We start from the raw sequence: 6000 nt of genomic DNA, 5'->3' as shown, positions 1-6000 counted from the left end.
TTGGAGGCAGCAGCTTGCAAAGGCTCACTGGCATTCTGGAAGGCCACATTAAGGCGCAGCTGGTGTTCTCGGACCCATTCACACACATGCCCGTATTCAGGCTCTTGTACAGTGCCAAGCAGGAAATCCACCGGTAACTGGGGGTCTTGCCCGAACATCAGGTAGTACGGAGAGTCACCAGTTGAGAGAGTCTGATGGACAGCAGTGTTATAACTAAACACTAATTGGGGTAAGTGCTCTGGCCAGCGGCACTTCAAGTCTATGGGCAGAGTACGAAGCCAGGAGATGCCCCATGGGCGCATGGGATCTGGGTTGCGAAGACTTTGCAAGGATACACCGCTCGCAGTTCTGACACCACTGCTTTATATATTCCCCCATTCCTGGCCAATAGCACCGCAGTCTTATCAGCTCTGTGGTACGTTCGATGCCCTGGTGGCCATGGTCATTGTGGAGCTGCTGCAAAACTTCCTCCTTTAGGCATGCAGGCAACAAGAGCTGACGCACCTCTTCACCCCCATCTGGACGGAAAGTTCGGCGGTAGAGCAATCCATCGGTTCCCACGACACGGTCCCATTGTTGCAGCAGTACACGGGTAGGCCCAAGCAATTGCCTCCGCACTGTTGGGTCTGGCGGTCTCTGTGCCAGCCAGAACGGCAGGAAGGCCCCGATAGTGGGATCCGCTGCTTGTAACCTTCTTAACTCCTCGAGGGTGCGGGAGGGGAAGGCCGAGATAGCCATCTGGGTCGCCAGTGGTGGGTCTTGACCTCTGGTCATTTGTTGTACGAGAACCGGTATAGCTGTCCCTAGTGTGGAGGACTCTGTAGTCTGTCTCGGTGGTCCTGCAGATTGTCGGGAGAGGGCATCTGCATTCCTGTTAGTACGACCAGGCCTATACCAAATGGTATAATTGAAAGCAGCAAGCTCAGCCTCCCACCGCTGTTCAGTCACTCCCAGCTTGGCAGTCACTAGATGGCTCAGGGGATTATTGTCCGTCCAGACAGTACATTGTTGGCCCCACAGATATTCCCGAAACTTGTCGGTCATGGCCCACTTCATTCCAAGGAACTCCAGCTTCATCGAACTGTAGTTCTTTTCTGCTGGACTGAGACTGCGACTAGCATATTCGATTGGCCGGATCTTTCCTTGCTGCTCCTGCGATAGCACTGCTCCGAGACCAGTGTGGCTGGCATCCACCTCTAGAATAAATGGTAGGTTAAAATCAGCAAACGCCAACGTGGGGGCACTCACCAACCTCTGCTTCAATGCCTGGAAGCTGGTCTCGCAGGCATCCGTCCACACTCCATCAAGCCGTGGACCTTGGCCCTTCCGGGTCTTGGTGCCGGCCAGCTCCGCCCCCAGGCGATTTAGAGGAGCTGCCAGCTTGGAGAAACCATCCACAAATCGCCTGTAATAACCCACAAAACCAAGGAAAGATCTCAGTTCGGACACGGTGGTGGGATGGGGCCACTTAGCCACTGCGGACACCTTGGCTGGGTCAGTGGATACACCTTTGCAGGAGACAAGGTGGCCCAGATACTGGACTTCCTTCTGGAAAAACAGCATTTCTCTAACTTTGCTTTCAATCCCTCCTTCTGTAGACGGCTCAACACTAGATCCAGGCAGTGTATATGGTCTTCGACACTGGAAGAAAAAAAAAAATTATATCGTCCAAATATAGTAAGAGGGACTGGAAATGTTGCGCTCCAAACATTCTCTCCATCAGCCGTTGAAAAGTGCTTGGAGCGTTACATAGTCCAAAGGCCATGCGGTTAAATTCAAATAAACCAAAAGGCATGCAGAAGGCAGTCTTTGGACGGTCTTGTTCGGTCACAGGTACCTGGTTATACCCGCTAGCCAGGTCCAGCGTGGAGAACCACTGAGCCCCTGATAGTGCATCCAAGGACTCCTCGATGCGGGGGAGAGGAAAGGCGTCTTTTCTGGTCCTGATGTTGAGCTGCCTATAATCAACACACATACGTAGGCCGCCACATTTCTTCCGCATGATCACAATGGGAGAGGCATAGGGACTACTACTTTCTCGTATGACCTGGCTGTCTAGTAACTGTCGCAGGTGGACCTTAACAGCATCATAATCAGAAGGGGGGAGACGCCTGTAACGTTGCCTTACTGGTTTGTCGTCCAACAAAGGTATATCATGGGAAATAAGGTTAGTACAGCCAAGGTCACCCTCAAAAGCCGAGAACACTGACTCGTGTTTAAACAGGAATGCCCTTACCTGTTCTTGCTCAGCCTCCAATAATACTGATAAATCAAGGGCCTGTATCTGTTCCCTCACTAACTTAGGCCTGGCTTCCCCATTAGGAACCTGCATGCTAGCCGCAACAACCTCTATTTCTGGTGGGTCTTCAGAAATCCCCACAGGCAGGCCCTCAACAGTGGCGTGAACAAGCCACCCTAGAGAACGGCAGGGGTATAACGTAGCACGTGTAAACTCCACGTTGACTACAGGGATGAAAGCTGTACCTTGTTCGACACGCACTAGCGCGGGTGAAATCAGGAGACCACAAGGTAAGCAGCCGCTAGCCGGTTCCAAGAGGACAGCAGGAGCATCGCAAAAGTGAGGAGAGCAGGTGGCTGCCACCAATTTTACAGTGCCTCCTGGTATATGAATGGGCCTTCTACCTCTAACTTTGGCTAAACCCGTTTTGGGTGGAGGAGAGCTGAGTTGGACCCGATGACAATGCTGCAAGGCATGCTGCCATGGAAGTGAGGCATGAACTACCGGGGGGAGATCGAACAAAGAAGACCCATGTTGGCCAAACAGTTCAGCATAGCATTCTTGAATAACATTCATCCCAAGCACACCTGGCACGGGAGGAGGGGCGGACTGACCTGGAGGATCTTTAACCACTAACCAACCTCGTTGGGGAATTACCTTCCCCAGCACTTCAACCGTTAACTCAGCATACCCAGTATAGGGTATATCTAGACCATTTGCAGCCCGAAGCTGCAACCAATTACACTGTTGAAGTTTATCCTTGAAGTGTTGCACAAAGAAACTCTCCACCAGGGTAGATACCATAGACCCTGTGTCTAAAAGGCAATTGACAACTACTCCCCCTACTCTCACAGCTACCTTCGGGCACTGAGCGACAAGAGAGGTTACAGGGTGGTCAAAAGTGTTCTGATTCTGAGAGCCGCCAAAATCCCCTCTCAGCGTGTGGCTCTGCACACTGAAGGGAGCTAGTTTTCCGACTGAGAAACTGAGACAACATTAACCTGAGCTTGGGCCTGGGGGACGTGATTAGGAACTACCACTCTCTCATTGTCACACTCTCGAGCGTAGTGACCAGGCTTTAAGCATCGCTTACAAATGACCGTTGACGGGCGACAAACTGGAGAGGGGCGACTGGAGTAGGCTGGGCGGGCCGCTCCTTGTAAAGTAGTTAAGGCACTAGTTAAATGGTTGATCTGTTCTTGCTGCTTCAGCAACATGGACCGCAACTCTGCCATTTCTGAACTTGCCATACTAACAGGCGGTGAGGCTCTGCCTGGTACTGCATAGCGCAAATAGAGGGAACTGAATGACTCCTACCTCTATTGAAGTCACTGGGCCTACCCTCACACTCCCACCGGATGGCAGCAGCACGCACTTCCAGCATGGACATCCCTGGGACCTGACGGACAAGCCTCTTCAATTCCCTGCGAAGGTCAGAATCAATAACATGCTCTACAAACTGGTCACGGAGCAGCATGTCAGCCTGGGGCACTGAGTCAGGGGAGACTTGTTTAACTTTATCCATCAGAGAGAAAAGAGCATGTGAATATTCTTGTAAAGATTCACCATCTAATTGTTTTCTAGAAAAGAAACTTTCTTGTAAGGCAACATAAGACTGGGAACACCCATACAGTTCTTTAAGAATTTTTACAATCATTTCCGGGTTTTCCCAATCTGCCCTTGGCCTATAACGTATCTCATCTTTAGCCTCCCCATCCAGATGATCAAACATAAAGTAAGCTTTGTCAGTGCACCCAAATGTCTAGTACGCGCACAAACCTCCACCTCTTCTATCCACTCAACAATGCCAATGCCAACCCTACCCCGAAATACGGGACACTTCCGTTCTCTAGGGAGATAAACCAACCGTTCATGGGAAACAAGGATGGCAGAATTGTCCGGCTGAAACAGCGGTGGTTGCTGCTGCAGGCGGTCGTTGTCTGCCTGCAGCTGACGGATCTGCTCTTTCAGTTGTTCAACTTCATCCATTACTGTAGCAAAGTAATGTCCCCGTCACTGGAGAGGCGGTGGGCCAGTCAGTGGCTTTCCAACTGCTCCCTTAGGTCCCACGCCGTGCCCACTGCTGCTTTGCCTTTACCCTATTACTATGCCTTTCCAAAAAAATATACATAAACAGAAAAAAACAAATAACCCCAAAAATGAAAGGCACGTCTCTGTATGCAAGGGGCCCTGCTGACTACGCCACTTTGTGACCTTCTGCAACTTTGACCAAATCGAGGCTTAAAGGTTCTTGACTACGCCACCTGGTGCCTCTCACACCAAGATATACTTTCCTGCTAAATACCTAATCTAAGGCAAGCAGGTTCATAGAAATACACCCAAGATAGACTAGACAGAGACGTGCTTCCAAAAAATAACAATACTTTATTAATCAAATATATAATTAAAAGAGCCACACAATCATGAGAGCGGCACGGTAGGTGCAAACAAAAAGGCTTGGCCTAAAGGAAAAGACCAAGACTGGTATTGGCTGCTACCAGAGACAATATAATTGACAATACACAACAAGGCAATACTAACTTGCTGTCAAGGTAGGCTACCGGTCCAGGATAAACTTGAAGTTCACCAACCGTGCTCTGAACTCTGGTGCCTACAAATCAAACACATATACACCCAGCACACACACACACACATAGGCACCGCCACTACAAGCAAGTGATTCAATCAATACTGTGAGGTGCGGTTTTACCACTACAATACGCGGTGCAGTGCGTGAAGACGGACCCAGGAACCTCTCCTGTGAGCAGCTACCCTAGTACTCTAGAGGAGAGAGACAGGGACGAAAAGGTTGTTATCTCTAGCAGGGTGGATAGAAGATACAGCTGGACAAAATCTTAACAGGACTATGTAAAATACTGGAACAGCCAATACTAGTTCAGTCAGACGAGGCTCTAGGCGAAGGCCACGGCAACATAACCAAACAAAAGAAAATATAAAAGAAAGGCAAAACTATTGATATTGATAGTTTAAGTGTATCTACACTTAACAAGAGGCAAGGCAAAGCAGCAGGAGCAATCTCAATGTGACATAAAATGACACAGTGGAGAAACAGCCCTTGCGCCGGTCTTCACAATCCTTTTAGATGTTGCGTCGTAAGTGCAATACAGCTACCCGGCGGGTGCCTTGCCCAAGACCTTCGGTAGTACACAGCACGACTACCCGGAAGCGTCTGGCAATCGATCGGACACCTTGGTTGCACAAAGGAACCACGTATCGAAACAGTACAAGATTGTAGACTTTATCTGGACACCAGGGAAATCTCTCTTAGCCCGTTGTAAAAACGGTTTTATGGAAACTGGCCTAGCTGCAAATGAATTGTTAGCAACTCAGCGGCTAGCTGAGCACAGTGACGTCAGGGGGCTACCGTAGCTGCAGAGGGACAAACTTCACCCAGACAGTGTCTACTCTGCCGGTTACATATAGTTTATATGGCATTTGGATCATAATGAAAAGTGCCAGTAAAAAGTACAACTTACAAAAGTTTCCCACTTTGCATACTGTCCTAATCTTTTTTATCCTAATCTGATTATATGAATATAATCATTTGTGTACTGTCCAGGGTGCTTAGATTACATATAGTAATTTTCAGATGTGAGCAGATATTGCTTCCTGTTATATTGAACAATGGAAATAAAACTTTTTTATTGAACACGAGACTTCCTCCCTGCTTTAGCCCATTTATCATCACACTTTCTGAGAAGCAGGAAGAATGCAAGCTTGTTCACCACAAACGACAGTCA

The sequence above is a fragment of the Xyrauchen texanus genome, chromosome 1, assembly GCF_025860055.1.
Source record: "Xyrauchen texanus isolate HMW12.3.18 chromosome 1, RBS_HiC_50CHRs, whole genome shotgun sequence".
Classification (NCBI taxonomy): Eukaryota; Metazoa; Chordata; class Actinopteri; order Cypriniformes; family Catostomidae; genus Xyrauchen; species Xyrauchen texanus.
This window is presented reverse-complemented; position numbering follows the sequence as displayed.